Source organism: Lithobates pipiens, unplaced genomic scaffold (assembly GCF_037356315.1).
Source record: "Lithobates pipiens isolate NorthernLeopardFrog02 unplaced genomic scaffold, aLitPip1_a1.2 Scaffold_8, whole genome shotgun sequence".
NCBI classification, from domain to species: Eukaryota; Metazoa; Chordata; class Amphibia; order Anura; family Ranidae; genus Lithobates; species Lithobates pipiens.
Genome location: NW_027507903.1, coordinates 663,064,853 through 663,083,227, shown reverse-complemented (window position 1 = coordinate 663,083,227; position 18,375 = coordinate 663,064,853). Strand labels below are relative to the sequence as shown.

At 44.5% G+C, this 18,375-nt stretch overlaps 1 pseudogene; it reads right to left on the bottom strand.

Annotated features, from left to right (window-relative positions):
* Nucleotides 1-13,358, bottom strand: part of LOC143964241 (E3 ubiquitin-protein ligase TRIM39-like) — a 106,048-nt pseudogene extending 92,690 nt beyond the window's left edge.
* Nucleotides 13,359-18,375: the final 5,017 nt, after the last annotated feature.

The window sequence follows — 18,375 nt, the reverse complement described above, 5'->3', positions numbered from 1 at the left end:
ACACGCCCCCTGCCACACCCCCGTTAAAGGAGAAATAACCAAAAAAAGTTAATTAAATCCACAAGGGATTTCTTTACCACGACTCTTCCTTTATATTGGCTTTTACCATTTACAAATGTAGCAATTTAGAAATTGGATGAAAGTGGGAAACACTTTTTTGATAGATAAAAAGTGCATTTTATATACATCTATATAGATCAGAGCAAAATGAGGGACAAATGAGGAGGAAAGAGGGACAGAGGGACTTTGCTCCAAATCAGGGACAGTTGGGAGCGATGATATTACACATAAATTGCCCCTAAAGTCCCCCCCACCCCAACATTTTTGAGTGCCCCACCCCCCCCAATACACGTATGAATGTAAATGCATGTTTCAGGGACACCTACACACAAGGCCATTGCTTGCACTGCACATTACATATCACCACACACACCGGAGTGAGAGAAGAAATTCTCAGCCCATTACTCACAGTTATCTCTAAACTGATGACCTGTAGGGGCTTGTAAAGTGTCGTCTATGAAAATAAAGCGCACCAAAGATTGTTGTCATTTCAGGGGCACACACAATTTTAACCACTTGCCACTGTACGTCACTGCATCACTGACGCCAAGCGGGCACACGTGCGTATTTTTATAGCACTGATTGCTGTATAAATGTCAATGGTCCCAAAATAGTGTCAAACGTTTCCGATGTGTCCGCCGCAATGTCGCAGTCATGATAAAAAAATCGCAGATTCGCCGCCATTACTAATAAAAAATAAATTATAATCAGGGGCTCTTCATCAAGATTGGTGTGGCGGTGTGCTAGACTGACACACCACACCACCGATCACCGTGATGCGCACCCCAACGGGCACACGAGATTGGTCATTCTGGGGGGCCGTCATATGATGTCCACCCAGAACGAGAGCCACGCCGCCCCCAGCTGTCATATGACGGCTGACGGGCAGCAAGGGGTTAAACATGTGTGCAAAAAATGCTAAAACGATTGTGGAAGAGAAAGGGTTAAAGGGCCCCTGTCATGAGAGAATCATGGGGGCCGCCATTTCTACCATTACTCTCCTTGTGAGAATGCTAGTTCCCTGGCTGTCATGCTGATGCTTTGCCTTCATTACTGTCTCAGTCTGTGACCCGGAACAAGTATAGAGATAAGGAATTCTGACTCTTTTCTGATTCTTATTCCCCCCATGCTTGTTCCGGGTCGGAGACTTAAAGTGCTAATAAATCCCAAAAACAGAAATGACAATTATTGGAGCTTACCAATCCTTAGATGTGGTGGCTGCATTCCTTTTCTGTTTTTACCTTTATTTTCCCCTGGTGATCCTGCCAGTAACACACTTCCTGTCTTAGGGTGGCTCCTCTATCTATGGAGGGGCAGTGGAGACCCCCTTGGACAGCAGCCTTGTCTGGAGAGGGGGGTGTTGGAAGGTCTAGTAGATTTAGATGGACTTTACATAAGTGACTAACAAATTAAAGGAGAACTCCAGATAACACTTTATAAGCCGTTACACCAACATTTGTGTCTCCATTTGGGATAAAGGTTTTACATCAATGAATAAAAGCTTATCATTGTAAGCACCCCTGTCAGTGGTGAATGGTTTGTCCCAATCCTCTAACTGCCACTTTTGCTGGACAGATTGGTCTGTTATAGGAAGTTGGGAAATAACAGCAGAACCAACAGGTAAAAGAACAAAATTCCAGGAGGACTCCGAAAAAACAAAGACTGCTGTGTTCATGTCAGTGACAGACGCCGTCATATCCGTCATTTTATATTTTGTCTTTACTACCACTTTATAAGTTCTTACATTACACACAGCCAGGGAACTAGTATTTTCAGAAGGAGGCCCTCAGACTTCTCCCAGGAGCCACCACTTCCTCCAATCATTGGCTGATCAATGAACCAATCCCACCACCCGTCACTGTGATGTCACCAGACTGTGGGCGGAGTTCTCACATCTCCCGCCTCCCCCCACATAACTTTATACAACCTCCCCCTACATATATCCCAGCATGGAGGGGCTCAGTGAAGGTGGTGGTGAAGGTGTGGAGGTGTCGGATCGGGTCACACAGATCATAAAAGGAGATCCGCCCGGCCTCATAATCCAGATATATCCTGACTCTGTTACTGGAGGGATTGGTGGGTAAGAGGATCTCTTTACTGTCATGTCTCACATAATCCTGATTATTATACCTCTCCAATCCCCAGGACTTCTTATTCCATCCAATCACTGACTCCTCCCCTCTCCTCTCTATACTGGGGTAACACATCCCGACTGTCCAGCTCTCTGACCCCCCGACATCCACTTCCCAGTAATGTCTCCCTGAGGAGAAACTCCGACTGCTCAACACCTGAGAACAATACTGGAATCTCTCTGGTGTTTCTGGGTGATTCTGGTTTCTATCTGACCAGGATACAGTTTTCCTGTCATCTGATATCTGTAGATTATTATGAGCTGTGTTTCCATCCAGTAATATGTCTGCAGCTCCCTGTATATAGGAGTATACATTTACCTCTGTTATTATATCAGATAAACCTGTGTGTAAGACCCCCGCCACATCCAGACCCCCTCCATCATGGAGGAGCTCCTCATGTCTCTCTCTGTCCTCATTATCTCCATCCTCAGTATCACACAAGTCACCTGTGTCTGATTCCTGTAAGACAGTCAGTGGATCCGTCACATTACACAGCTCCTCAATGTGACGCAACTTCCTGGACAGCTCCGCCTTCTTTATTTCCAGATCCCGGATGGAGATGGAGATCCGCTCTGCCCTCCCGGAGATGTCCCTCAGGGCTCTCTTCTCCAGGTCTTCCAGACGTCTCCTGAGATTACACATGTGCAATTCATTTAGTTCCGAATTTGTTTTTTTTAACAAATTTTGACAAATTTGTCAATTCTGAAATTTCGAATGTCCAAGTTTTCGAATTTCCGAGTTTTGAATTTCCAAATTTTCCGAAATTTTAAATTTTTGGAAATATGGAATTCAGAAATTGGAAAATTAAAAATTTCAGAAATTCAAAATTTTGGAAATGTGAGATTTCAGAAAATTGAGATTTCTAAATTCGAATTTGGAAATTCAAAATTTTGGAAAATTCAGAAATTTGAATTTTCGGAAAATTAAGCAATTTAAAAATTCTAAATTAAGACATTTTTAAATTTTAAATTTGGAAATTCAAAAATTCTATATTTCATAAATTTGAAAATTCAAAAATTTTTAAATTTGAACATTTTAAAATGTGTAAATTTGAAAATTTGTAAATTTGAAAATGTGTAAATTTGAAAATTCCAAATTTCTATATTTCATAAATTTGAAAATTTGAAAATTCTATATTTCTTAAATTTTAAAATTCAAAAATGTAAAAATTTGTAAATTTGAAAATTTAAAAATTTGTAAATTTGAAAATTTAAAAATTTGTAAATTTGAAAATTTAAAAATTTGTAAATTTGAAAATTTAAAAATTTGAAAATTTAAAAATGTGTAAATCTGAAAATTCCAAAATTCGTAAATTTGAAAATTCCAAAATTTGTAAATTTGAAAATTCAAGAATAAAAATAAAAATCAGAAAAATCTAAAATTTGTAAGTGCTAAAATTCCAAAATTTGTAAATTCTAAAATTTCAAAATGTGTAAATTTGAAAATTCAAGAATAAGAATGAAAATCTGAAAATTTCAAAATGTGTACATTTGAAAATTCAAAAATAAGAATGAAAATCTGAAAATTCTAAAATTTGTAAATTTGAAAATTCCAAAATAAAAATGAAAATTAGAAAACTCAAAAAATTTATAAATTTGAAAATTCAAAAATAAGAATGAAAATCTGAAAATTCTAAAGAATGAAAATCTGAAAGTTTGAAAACCCGTATATCTAAAATAAAAATGAAACAATAATAAATATTAAATTATAGGTAAGGGAATTTTCTTTCAAATTTCGATGTTAGTGAACGTAATGAATATGAATTCATCCAAAGTTATAAATTATCTCAAATAACGGATCTAAACAAAAGGAAAGTAATGATCTAATAATAATAAATGACAATAATAATAACAAAACATTTTTATTATTAATTATGAATTTGTTCCATTCCATTTGTTTAGATGTGGCATTCATTATTTCGGATAATTCATAACTTCAGATACATTTGTATTTATTACTAGGGATGGCGGAGCGGTTCGCCCTGCGGTTGTTTCGCGGCGAATTTCGGCTGTTCGCGGTCCGTCCGATCGGCGGACTATTGCCACCGTTCGCCCGGCGGACTTCCGTGTTTACTGTGTAAAAGAACTTTGACCTATGATGACACATCCATCATGGGGTACAGGACAGCAAATTGAGACATGACAGCACATGGACACTTGGACATTCCCCCTAACTTATAAATACACCCGATCCGGCGGCCATTTTACATTCTTTCTTCTGTCACTATAGGGAGAGGTTGCTGTGTGGAGCAGGGAGAGATTACAGTGACCAAAATTGCTAGCTATTTGGTCCACAAAAGTTCTTTTAAGGACTGGTATAGGTGTTAGGTGTAGTTCAGGATATAGGTTTGAGGCAGTGCTGTGCTAGTGATTGTTGCAGCAGCCTGAGCGTCTTTTGTCAGTGTAGAGAAAGGGACAGGACGGTGTGTGCTGCTGTAGGGACAGTCTGTTTAGTCATTAGCTGTTACTATCAGGTCCACAAAAGTGCTATCCCAGTTATTGTTCCAGTAGCCTCTGTTTTGTCAGTTTATATAGGGACAGACAGGAAGCAGTGTGTGAGGCAGTGAGGGTCAGTTTAATTAGTTTAATCAGTAGCTGTTACTATATTAGGTCCACAAAGGTTCTTTTCAGGACTGGTATCAGTGGTATGGTAATAGGCTTGTACACGTATAATATTCTTTCTTCCAAATATAGAAAGAATATTATACTTGACTGCTGCCCTTCTGCTGCAGTCTGCTAATCATTCACAACTCACTTGTTCCACAAAGCTCTTTATCAGGACTGGTAAGGTCTAGGGTGCTACAGTACATAGGGTTGAGTGAGGTACAGTCTGCTACTCTATAAGGACTGGTATAGGTCCACAATACATAGGGTTGAGGTGCACTACTGCTGACTGCTGCCCTATACTGCAGCAGTCCTTCATCAGTATAGGGACTGACGTACAGTCTGCTAATCAGTCACAACAACCTACTTGTTCCACAAAGGTCCTTATAAGGACTGGTAACTTGGTCTAGGGTGCTACAGTACATAGGGTTGAGTGAGGTACAGTCTGCTACTCTGTAAGGACTGGTATAGGTCCACAGTACATAGGGTTGAGGTGCACTACTGCTGACCATTGCCCTATGCTGCAGCAGTCCTTCATCGGTATAGGGACTAAGAGTTTTGTCACAGGGTCATTTAAAAAATGACAGGCAGAGGAAGAGAAAGGCCCTTACACATGGGGTGGTAGGGGTTGGGCAGGAGCAACAGGCTTGAGCCAAAGTGGGAAGTTGCAGAAGGTGCTTTCAATTACTTTAAAGGATGCACCAGACTTGGTTAAGTGGCTCACTCAGCCTTACTCTTCTGCACCCTCCTCATTCTCTCGATCTGCACCCTCTTCACTCTCTGCTATGTGCACCCCCAAAGACACTACCACCAACACCCCCACCACCACCACATACCTTCTGCTTGAGTCACAGGAATTATTTTCCGATCCATATCAAGACATTTCTGATGTGCAGCCACTCTTGGTATTGGATCAGGAAGAGGAGGTAACAACAACCGCTACTCAGCAGTCTGACGACAGTACCCAGATCAGCCCAAGGAGGAGGTTGGTCCGCGGTGTTGCTGCCTACTCAAAGATCTCTACTTATAGCGGTGGGGAAGGTGACGTCTAGTGATGTCACGTGGGTGCCCACAAGAGAGGAAGAGGAGGGGAGTTCAGAGGGAGATATGGACCAGCAGATAGGGAGGAGAGGCAGGAATAACTTACATTGCACAGGAGGGACAAAGCAGACTGCAAATTTATCAGGAGCGAGTCATCGACCATGTACGGTCACATCTGGCGCTCCCAGGACGCCGGCACATGGCTCCGCCGTGTGGGCTTTTTTTAACGTGTCCGCTGCTGACAATAGCATTGCCATCTGCAATCTTTGCAGTCAACGCATTAGTCGCGGTAAGCCCAACACTCACCTAGGGACGACCGCCTTAAGAAGGCACATGGGCAGCCATCACCAAGCCCAGTGGGAGCAACGGAACACACAAAGTCGCACTGCAGGTACTCACCGTCCAGCCTCGTCTTCTACTTCTCCTTCTCCTCTCTCCTCACAATTGTCCTCCACTCCACCTTCCATCACGCCAAGCTCACGTTTTTCTGCAAAAAGGCAGGCTTCCGTGGGCCTAATGTTCGAGTGTAAAAAAATGATGACGCTGGATAAACCTCTTGCCCAACGGTTGACGGCTGGCTTGTCAGAACTGATAGCCCGCCAACTACTGCCATATAAACTGGTGGACTCGGAGGCCTTTCGAAAATTTGTGGCCATTGGAACACCACAATGGAAGGTCCCAGGAAGGAAGTATTTCTCAGAGAAGGGCATCCCAGAGCTATATGGCCATGTTCAGCGGCAAGTGATTGTATCTCTGGCACACAGTGTCGGTGCCAAGATACATCTGACCCAGACACGTGGTCTAGCAAACACGGGCAGGGAAGGTATATCACTTTTTCTGCCCACTGGGTGAACCTTTTGACGGCCATCAAGCATGTAACCCGTGGCACCCGTGTAGATTTGGTTTTACCGCCACGGATTGCATGCAGGCCTGGCTCTTCTTCTCCTCCTCCTTCTCCTACTCCATCCTCCTCCCTCTCCTCCTCGGCTGACTCCTCCTTTTCCGCTGCTATCGTCTCTTCCGCTGCACCGCACAAGCTCCCCATAACCTATTCGACATGCCAGGTGAGACGTTGCCATGCCGTGCTGCGTCTGTTGTGCCTGGAAGCCAAGAGCCACACTGGCCTGGCACTCCTTTCAGCTTTGCGTTCACAGGCAGATCAGTGGCTAACACCGCTCAATTTGACAGTTGGTAAAGTGGTGTGTGACAACGGTGCCAATCTGCTTAGCGCATTAAAACAGGGCAAAATCGTGCACGTTGCATACATGGCACACGTCTTAAACTTGGTCGTGCAGCGATTCCTTGTCAAATACCCTGGGGTCCATGACATCTTGCGGCAGGCAAGGAAAATCTCGGCCCATTTCAGAAGATCTTACGCGGCCATGGCTCGCCTTGCTGACATTCAGCGGCGACACAATCTGCCGGTCAGACGTCTTATTTGCGATTGCCTGACACGATGGAACTCAACCTTCTATATGCTTGATAGGCTGCTCCAGCAGAAATGTGCAGTTAACGTCTACCTGTATGAAGTCTGCGGCAGAACAGGTTCTGGGGAGCTGTGTTTTTTTCACCGCGCCAGTGGCTGCTCATGCGTGACGCATGCAGACTTCTGCGCCCATTTGAGGAGATCACCAAACTGGTCAGTCGCAGCCATGGCGCCATCAGTGACATGGTACCTTATGCCTTCTTTATGGAGCGTGCATTGCGTCGTGTCATTGATCAAGCTGTGGAGGAGCAGGAGCAGGAAGATGAGGAAGTCACAATGCTGGATGAATTCCCAGGGGGGGCTACTCTATCTGAGACAAGTGAACAACAGGAGTCTGAAGAGGAGTCAGAGGAGGATGGTGCCGGAGCGGATGAGGAGGAGCAAGAAGAGCATGCTTTAAACCTTTCTGGGACCCCTGTTGTTGTGCGTGGATGGGGAGAGGCAGTGGCGTAACTAGAACCTTCAGGGCCCCGATGCAAAAAACCATGAAGGGCCCCCCTGAACCCCAGCCAGGGCCCTTCCCTCCGAGTCCAGCAGTGGAACTCCAGGGCGTGGTCACAGGTATGACCTTTGTGAGCCCTGTAGTTCCACCACTTGTATCAGTAGTTTTTTTTTTATTATTTTTATTTTTAGGTGCCCCATTGGGGGACTGTCCCTAGGCAGGATGGGGTCCCCGTCCCCAGAAGAGATGAGGTCCTTTTCTCCAGAGCAGATGAAGTTACTGCCCCCAGGTGAGAAGGGGTCCCTGTCCCCAGGGGAGTTGGGGGTCCCTGTCCCCACATGAGAAAGGGTCCCTTGTCCCCAGGGGGAGATGGAGGGGGTATGTAATGGTGTGTGGGGATGGGGTCCTCTCACTCACCATGACCAAGCTGTAGGCCATGCACTCATCCATGTTGGCCTGCGCTCCATCCAGTGTGCTGGACGGGCGATCAGCATATCTCCCAGAAAGACCTTTCATCATCTGTGTATGACGGGGGAGGAGGGGGGCTGGCAGACAAGCCTGCAGTGTCCTCCGGGGGGCTCTCATAGGGCTGCACTGCATCTGTGTGCTTAAAGTTTGTTTACCCGGGAGAAGTGCGCAGTGCAGTGTGGTCCGGACTCGGGGGGGGGGGGGGGGTGGCGGGTTCTCTGGCTGGGGAGAACAGACATCGGACTGAGCGGCAATACATGGAGCAGGAGAGGGGTAATCTGAGGAGTCGGCCGAGGACACAGGTCATGCGGGGAATGCACAACTAAAGAGCAGCCAGTGCGATAGTCGAGCATGGAACTCTGCTAGTCACCCTCCACCTCCAGCCACCCGTGTGCATGGTGCACTGGTACCCCTAGCTGCCTATGCTGCTGTTGGCCATATGTAGAGGGGGCTGCATGGGCCCCCTGCACTGCATCACAGGGCCCGGTTGCGGTCGCGACTGCTGCACCCCCTATAGTTACGCCCCTGGGGAGAGGAGAATGAAGAGGACGACATTATCCTGGATGATGAGCAGGAGCCAGGCCACCACACCGCTTCCACTTTAGTGCAAATGGAGGCCTTCATGCTCCAGTGTTTTAATAGGGACCCCCGTATAAAAAGCATAAGGGTCAAGGACCAGTACTGGGTGGCAACGTACTTAGACCCCCGGTACAAACACAAAATGGCGGAAATGTTACCGCCGTCACAGAGGGCTGTCAGAATGCAGCACTTCCAGGCCTTGCTTCGAGAAATGCTGCATTCTGCTTTTGCGTGCGCTGGCAGAGGAGCAATTCCCATTTCCAGAGAAGGAGTTGCGGGTACCAATCCAACAGTGCCTGCAAGAAGAGGCCGGTTTGAAGATGTGTTGGTGACTTCGGTCATTCTTTCAGCCGACCCATCGACAGGTGTCATCCGGATCCAGCATCAGGGAACGCCTAGACCGTCAGGTGTCCGATTACATCGGGTTAACGGCCGATGTGGATGCTCTGAGGAGTGATGAACCCCTGGACTACTGGGTGGGCAGGCTTGACCTCTGGCCAGAGCTTGCCCAATTTGCAATCGAACTGTTGGCTTGCCCCTCGTCCAGTGTCCTGTCCGAAAGGACGTTCAGCGCAGCAGGGGGGATCGTGACCGATAAGCGTACTCGCCTAGCTCACGACAGTGTTAACTACCTCACATTTCTAAAAATGAATGAGACATGGATCTCAGAGGAATTCAACACATGTGACCAGTAGACCATGTATATGTCTATAAACAATTTTTTTAATCGAGCACACAGACCTTCTTTCTTCATTTGGCTCACTTCCTTGTCCAAAAAAAGCACACCGTACTATATGCCCGTACCCTCCTGTTTGAAGAGGTTGAGCGGTGTCATATTTCTACTGGGGTTGCTTATTATGAGGGGCTCCCACCATCCCTGTGCTATGCTGACATCCTCCTGGGGCTGCTTATTATGAGGGGCTCCCACCATCCCTGTGCTGTGCTGACTTCCTCCTGGGGCTGTACCTCTGCTGTGCATATTATGAGGGGCTCCCACCATCCCTGTGCTATGCTCATTATGAGGGGCTCCCACCATCCCTGTGCTATGCTCATTATGAGGGGCTCCCACCATCCCTGTGCTATGCTGACTTCCTCCTGGGGCTGCTTACGGTGCTGCTGTCAGTGCTGTATATCACAGTGCTGATGTCAGTACTCTCTATCACGGTGCTGGTGTTAGTGCTTTATGTCACGCTGCTGTGTCAGTGCTCTCTATCACGGTGCTGCTGTCAGTGCTGTATATCATGGTGCTGGTGTTAGTGCTTTATGTCACGCTGCTGATGTCAGTGCTCTCTATCACGGTGCTGGTGTCAGATCACTCTATCACGGTGCAGGTGTCATTGCTGTATGTCACGCTGCTGAAGTCAGTGCTCTCTATCACAGTGCTGATGTCAGTGCTGTATATCACGGTGCTGGTGTTAGTGCTTTATGTCACGCTGCTGATGTCAGTGCTCTATATCACGGTGCTGGTGTCAGATCACTCTATCACGGTGCAGGTGTCATTTCTGTATGTCACGCTGCTGAAGTCAGTGGTCTCTATCACGGTGCTGCTGTCAGTGCTGTATATCACGGTGCTGGTGTTAGTGCTTTATGTCACGCTGCTGATGTCAGTGATCTCTATCACGGTGCTGGTGTCAGATCACTCTATCACGGTGCAGGTGTCATTGCTGTATGTCACGCTGCTGATGTCAGTGCTCTCTATCACGGTGCTGCTGTCAGTGCTGTATATCACGGTGCTGGTGTTAGTGCTTTATGTCACACTGCTGATGTCAGTGCTCTCTATCACGATGCTGGTGTCTGGTGACTCTATCATGGTGCAGGTGTCATTGCTGTATGTCACGCTGCTGATGTCAGTGCTCTCTATCACGGTGCTGCTGTCAGTGCTGTATATCACGGTGCTGGTGTTAGTGCTTTATGTCACGCTGCTGATGTCAGTGCTCTCTATCACAGTGCTGGTGTCAGATCACTCTATCACGGTGCAGGTGTCAATGCTGTATGTCACGCTGCTGATGTCAGTGCTCGCTATCATGGTGCTGCTGTCAGTGCTGTATATCACGGTGCTGGTGTTAGTGCTTTATGTCACGCTGCTGATGTCAGTGCTCTATATCACGGTGCTGGTGTCAGATCACTCTATCACGGTGCAGGTGTCATTTCTGTATGTCACGCTGCTGAAGTCAGTGGTCTCTATCACGGTGCTGCTGTCAGTGCTGTATATCACGGTGCTGGTGTTAGTGCTTTATGTCACGCTGCTGATGTCAGTGATCTCTATCACGGTGCTGGTGTCAGATCACTCTATCACGGTGCAGGTGTCATTGCTGTATGTCACGCTGCTGATGTCAGTGCTCTCTATCACGGTGCTGCTGTCAGTGCTGTATATCACGGTGCTGGTGTTAGTGCTTTATGTCACGCTGCTGATGTCAGTGCTCTCTATCACGATGCTGGTGTCTGGTGACTCTATCATGGTGCAGGTGTCATTGCTGTATGTCACGCTGCTGATGTCAGTGCTCTCTATCACGGTGCTGCTGTCAGTGCTGTATATCACGGTGCTGGTGTTAGTGCTTTATGTCACGCTGCTGATGTCAGTGCTCTCTATCACAGTGCTGGTGTCAGATCACTCTATCACGGTGCAGGTGTCAATGCTGTATGTCACGCTGCTGATGTCAGTGCTCGCTATCATGGTGCTGCTGTCAGTGCTGTATATGTTGGTTCTGGTGTTAGTGCTTTATGTCACGCTGCTGATGTCAGTGCTCTCTATCACGGTGCTGGTGTTAGATGACTCTATCATGGTGCAGGTGTCATTGCTGTATGTCACGCTGCTGATGTCAGTGCTCTCTATCATGGTGCTGCTGTCAGGGCTGTATATCACGGTGCTGGCGTCAGTGCTTTATGTCATGCTGCTGATGTCAGTGCTCTCTATCATGGTGCTGATGTCAGTGCTCTCTATCACGGTGCAGGTGTCATTGCTGTATGTCACGCTGCTGGTGATCATCTCCTGCACCCTCTTCTTTGCCTACCCTGACCTTCCCTCTCCTCCATTGCCTTCATGCGCTCCACAGTCCTGAATTGTCACAACAATTTCCCATATAAAAAAAGAATGCTTGTAGTTGTCGATCCCAGATTCACCTCATACATGTGTTATGTCATTGGCCATGTGGTGGGACTATGTTTGCACAGCTATTAATTATTTTGTGGCTGCAAATTTGACCTGTAGGTTTGCAAAGTTCGCCTCCCATTGAAGTCAATAGGGCCCGCCGTGAACATAACGGTTCGCAAACTATCGGCCGCATTCGCGGTCCACGTTCGCAAAACGTCCCGTCGGAAGTTTGACCATCACTATTTGTTACATTCACTGACAGCCAAATTTGAAAAGAAATTCCAATACCTATAATTTAATGATTATATATTATTTCAAATTTTACAGCTTTTTTTTGCTTTTTTTCATATTTTCAAATTTTTGGATTTTCTCATTTTTGAATACCAAAAATTTGGAAATTGGAAAATTCTAAATTCGAAAATTGGAAAATTCGGAATTTGGAAAATTTGGAAATTAGATAATTTGAATATTCGAAAATTTGAAATTCAAAATTCGGTAAGTTGAAAATGCAAAAATTTTAAAATCAGAATTTTCTAATTTCCGAATATCCAAAAAAAGCAAAAAAAGAATGAAAAGAAAACAAATGAATTTTTTGTCAGTGCACATGTCTACCTGAGGTCTCTAAACAGGGCAGTGACTCTCTTGGTGTCATCGGCGGCTTCTTCTTCTACTTTCCTCCGGTGTTCCTGCAGACTCTGGACTCTTTCCTCCGTCTCCTCTCTCTTTGTCAGAAGTTTCTGCAGAACATTCCTCAGTGTCTTCTTCTTCTTCTGAAGCCTCATCCAGTGTCTCCACCTGGTGTCCCCGATGTTCTCCAGCCAAACTGCAGGACACACAGATACAGGCATTATCTTTGGTGCAAAAGTACTTCAAAACCTCCTTATGGACGGAGCATTTCCTGCTCTCCATGGAAAAGGTGGGGTCACATAAGACGTGTTCTGGGGACTTTTTGTGGACTCTCAGGTGTTTATCACACAGAGAAACCTCACAGAGCAGACAGGATCTAACAGCAGGTACAGGAGAGTCCACACAGTAAGTACAGAAGACGACGGACTCCTCCTGATTTTGCTGAGGAGACAGGAAAGTCTCTGCTATGTTACGTAGTTTCATGTTCTTCTGCAGGGCAGGGCGATCCGGAAACTTCTCTCTGCATTCAGGACAGGAATATCCTCCAGACCCCCTCTGTGTTTCCACTACACCATCAATACAGACCCGGCAGAAGTTGTGACCACATCTCAGCATTACAGGATCGGTATAAATGTTCAGACAGACGGAACATTCCAACTCAGCTCTCAGATCACCAGACGCCATCGCTGACAGCAGAAGTGAAACTAAACTGAAAGTCTCTGACACCGGAGAGGAATGTGGATGGGGGAGGGGTGACGTCCTCCTACACAGGGTGAGGCTGAGCTCAGCTCTCTGTTGACTTAGAAACCTTTCGATGTCAGATTAGGACACGCCCCATGACTGTGTACATTTACACTTATAAACATCCATTTAACCCCTTGAGGGCCACCATGACATACTTTTCTTCCAGCATTTGTACCCACAGACCACATCGGGGTGCAGCACCTAGGGGTGGGGCATATTTTTCTGGCAGCAAGCCTGTTATACACCCAGAGCTGAAGAGAAGACCGTGGAGTCTAATCAAGTCTTCATCCTCCTCCTCCTCTGTCTTCCAGGAACAGAATAGATTGAAGTCATCAGTAGCTGCTAAAGCTCCCTGTTCTTCCTCCTCGTCCACAGATACTCCTGTCATTGCCCCACCAATTGGCATGGAGAAGTCATCTGAGATATTTCAGCACAGTGTCAGTCACTTGCTCCATGAGGATGCACAGCAATTAATGAACGGTGAGGTTGGGGAGGAGACCAATGGGAGCATAGAGGGGAGTGACATAAGGCAGGATCAACCAATTGGCAGCAATGTTCCTGCAGCTGAGACCTACTGCCACGTTGGCTCCAGTTCTGAGTAACGGGGAAGTGATAATAAGGTCTAAGCAAGTGCAGAGCAGAAAAATGTTACGTTACTAGTTTTGTTATGTTATTCGCTTTTGGAATTTGTTTCGTTTAATATATAAATTTTCACACAAATTCCAAATTTTTGGAACGATTACTATTCAAATTGGTCGAAAATTGATCGCCTGACCTGAATTCTGTGTAAAGAATAGATGGTTGTTAAGTAACGGGCTGGCAAGCTGGCCACGGCATCCTTTACAACCAGAACTCATCTGCTGCCAGCTGGACACTGACTGCAGAATATAAACAAACAATTGCCGACATTAACCACTTCAGCCCCGGAGGATTTGGCCGCTCAATGACCGGAGCACTTTTAAAAATTTGGCACTGCGCTGCTTTATCTGGTAATTGTGCGGTCATGCAATGTTCTACCCAAACAAAATTTGCGTCCTTTTTTTCCTACAAATAGAGCTTTCTTTTGATGGTATTTTATTGCCTCCACAATTTTTATTTTTTGCAATATAAATGGAAAAAGACCAAAAATTTTGAAAAGAAAATGATATGTTCTACTTTTTGTTAATATTTTTTTTTTAATAAACTCAATTTTAGTCGTACATTTAGGCCAAAATGTATTCAGCCACATGTCTTTGATAAAAAAAGAAAAAAAAATGCCAATAATCGTATATTTATTGGTTTGCACAAAAGTTATAGCGTCTACAAACTAGGGTACATTTTCTGGAATTTACGCAGGTTTTATGTATGACTGCCTATCACATTTCTTGAGGTGATAAAATAGCAGGGCAGTACAACCCTCCCCCCAAATGACCCCATTTTGGAAAGTAGACACCCCAAGGAAATTGCTGAGAGGCATGTTGAACCCATTGATTATTTAATTTTTTTGTCACAAGATATTGAATAATGACAAAAAAATTACACAAAGTTGCCACTAAATGATATATTGTTCACACATGCCATGGTTATATGTGGAATTAAACCCCAAAACACATTCTGCTGCTTCTCCTGCGTACGGGGATACCTCATGTGTGGGACTTTTTGGGAGCCTAGCCGCGTACAGGACTCCAAAAACCAATCACTGCCTTTAGGATTTCTAAGGGTGTAAATTTGTGATTTCACTCCTCACTACCTATCACAGTTTTGAAGGCCATAAAATGCCAAGATAGCATAAAACCACCCCAAATGACCCCATTTTGGAAATTAGACACCCCAAGCTATTTTCTGAGAGGCATATTGAGTCCCTGGAATATTTTTTTACAAGTTGCGGGAAAATTAAATTTTTTTGCACAAAATTTTCACTAAATTATATATTGCTAAAACATGCCATGGGCATATGTGAAATTACACCCCAAAATACATTCTGCTTCTCCTGAGTACGGGGATACCACATGTGTGAGATTTTTTGGGAGCCTAGCCGTGTGCAGGACCCCAAAAACCAATCACCACCTTCAGGCTTTCTAAGGGCGTACATTTTTTATTTCACTCCTCACTGCCTACCACAGTTTCGGAGGCCATGAAATGCCCAGATAGCACAACTTCCACCCCCAAATTACCCAATTTTGGAAAGTAGACACCCCAAGCTATCTGCTGAGAGGAATATTGAGTATTTTGTAGATTTTTTTTTTTTGTCACAAAGTTTTAAAAATTGAAAAAATAAAATTTTCTTTTCTTTCTTCATTTTCAAACATAAATGAGATCTGCAAAATACTCACCATGCCTCTTAGCAAATACCTTGGGGTGTCTACTTTCCAAAATGTGGTCAATTTTTTTTTTGGGGGGGGGGGGTTGTGCTATCTGGACATTTCAGCACCTAACTGTCATAGGTAGTGAGGAGTAAAATCTGAATTTTACGCCTTTAGAAATCCTGAAAGCGGTGATTGGTTTTTTCAGATCCTGTACGCAACTAGGCTCCCAAAAAGTCTCACACATGAGGTATCCTCGTACTCAGGAGAAGCAGCAGAATGTGTTTTTGGGTGTAATTCCACATATAACCATGGCATGTTTGAACAATATATCATTTTGTGACAACTTTGTGTAAAAAAGAAAAAAAAATTGTAATTTTTTCCAAAACCTGTGGAAAAATATCAAATATTTCATGGACTCAAAATGCCTCTCAACAAAAAGCTTGAAGTGTCTTCTTTCCAAAATGGGGTCATTTGGGGGGGGGGGGGGGGGGGGGGTTGTGCTATCTTGACATTTCAGGGCCTCCGAAACTGTGATAGGTAGTGAGGAAGTGAAATCACCATTTTTCGCCACATAGGTGGTGATTGGATTTGGGGTCCTGTATGCAGCTAGGCTCCAAAAAAGTCTCACACATGTGGTATCTCCGTACTCAGGAGAAGCAGCAGAATGTGTTTTTGGGTGTAATTCCACATATAACCATGGCATGTTTGAACAATATATCATTTTGTGACAACTTTGTGTAAAAAATAAAAAAAAATGTAATTTTTCCGAAACTTGTGAAAAATATCAAATATTCCGTGGACTCAACATGCCTCTCACCAAAAAGCTTGACGTGTCTCCTTTCCAAAATGGGGTCATTTTGGGGGGGTTGTGCCATCTTGGCATTTCAGGGCCTCCAAAACTGTGATAGGTAGTGAGGAAGTGAAATCACCATTTTACTCCCTTAGAAAGCCTGAAGGTGGTGATTGGATTTCGGGGTCCTGTATGCGGCTAGGCTCCAAAAAAGTCTCACACATGTGGTATCCCCGTACTCAGGAGAAGCAGCAGAATGTGTTTTGGGGTGTCATTCCACATATGCCCATGACATGTTTGAGAAATAGATCATTTATTGACAACTTTGTGCAAAAAAAAAGAAAGTGTAATTTTCCCGAAAATTGTAACAAAATAAATAAAAAAAATAAAATATTCCATGGACTCAACATTCCTATCAGTTTATAGCTTGTGGTGTCTACTTTCCAAAAATGAGTCATTGGGGGGGTTAAAATGTAATTTTATGCACAACATTTAGAAGCTTATGTCACACATCACCCACTCTTCTAACCATTTGAAGACAAAGCTCTTTCTGACACTTTTTGTTTACATGAAAATATATAATTTTCCCGCTAAGTAAATGATGGTTAACAATAAAACAAAGTAACTGCAAAGCAAATACAATAAAAATAAAATGATTTTTAACGCAATTTGTGCCTAAAAAATATACGCCGAAGCATGGGAGCAATCCACCCCTAATGTTAGGTGCAAATCGCTCCTCCACTCCTGCCCCCATGCTTCGGCATATATGCTCTTTTTTTTTTAACTGCGGTGGTGAAATCACCTCCTACAGCGCTGGAGTCTTGGCTTTACATATTGTAGGAGCAAACACTGTTGCTGTCAAGATAAATAAACACGTGCTGCAGCTAAATGACGTACCGAAAAACAAAAAAATGGTTAACAATAAAATACAGTAAACACTAAATTATGAAAGAATTAAATACCTGAAAAGCAAACATGATAAAACATAATAACAATAAAACATTGCATTGTAGAATACAGAATAAAGGAGAACAACAATAGAGAAAAAATAGAGAGAGAGAGAGAGAACAATAAAACGACAACTATTTTTTTGTTTTTTTACTTTATATATATATATATATATATATATATATATATATATATATATATATATATATATATATTTATGGTGTAGAGCCCTCTGACCGATACGTATAAGGATGACAAACAAGGTTAACATAAACTCCCTTCCTAGAAATGGACCTGAAAGTGTGCCCTGGTCTAACGTACGGTATACCAAAATAAGGGGGCATACCCTAGATAGAGAAATGGGTATAAATGAGATAAATATGAAATGGAGTGAAATGAGTACTCTCATGAGGAGTATAATGCCTGAGAAATGCCCTAAAAAGGGGATGGGTGGGTGGGTATCGCGCACCGGAACCGACGAGGAAGGCAGGCGAACGGGCTAGTTATATACCCCACCGGGCTCCTCCCATAATTCCAGGCCACCATACTGGCCTTTCTATTTATGGTGTAGAGCCCTCTGACCGATACGTATAAGGATGACAAACAAGGTTAACATAAACTCCCTTCCTAGAAATGGACCTGAAAGTGTGCCCTGGTCTAACGTACGGTATACCAAAATAAGGGGGCAAAAACATTCAGGTAGGGGTTGTATTTTTATTTGTTTCAAGATTGAGACTGGGTGAGTTTAACAAAGGCCTGGGCCATCTCCACTTGCGGGTTGGGTATGTAACGGGCGAAACAGGTGGACTTCCATCTGCCCAACTTCTTGATAACATGGTCCGGGACCCCTTGGCGGGAGGCGGTTGAAGCTGCTCCGATACGAAAAGAATGTCCAGAGTAGTGAGCAGGATTGAGGTGAAGGATGCCCAGAAGTATCCTGACATGTTCCATAAACTGGGCAGCGTTCAGTGGTTTAGTGTGGAATGGCAGAAGCGGGCCAGACCCTGGTTGACCGGCCAGAAGGTTTAACAAGCGGGTGAGAATGGCGACCGGGCACCAGCGGTTGTTGGTCTTATAGA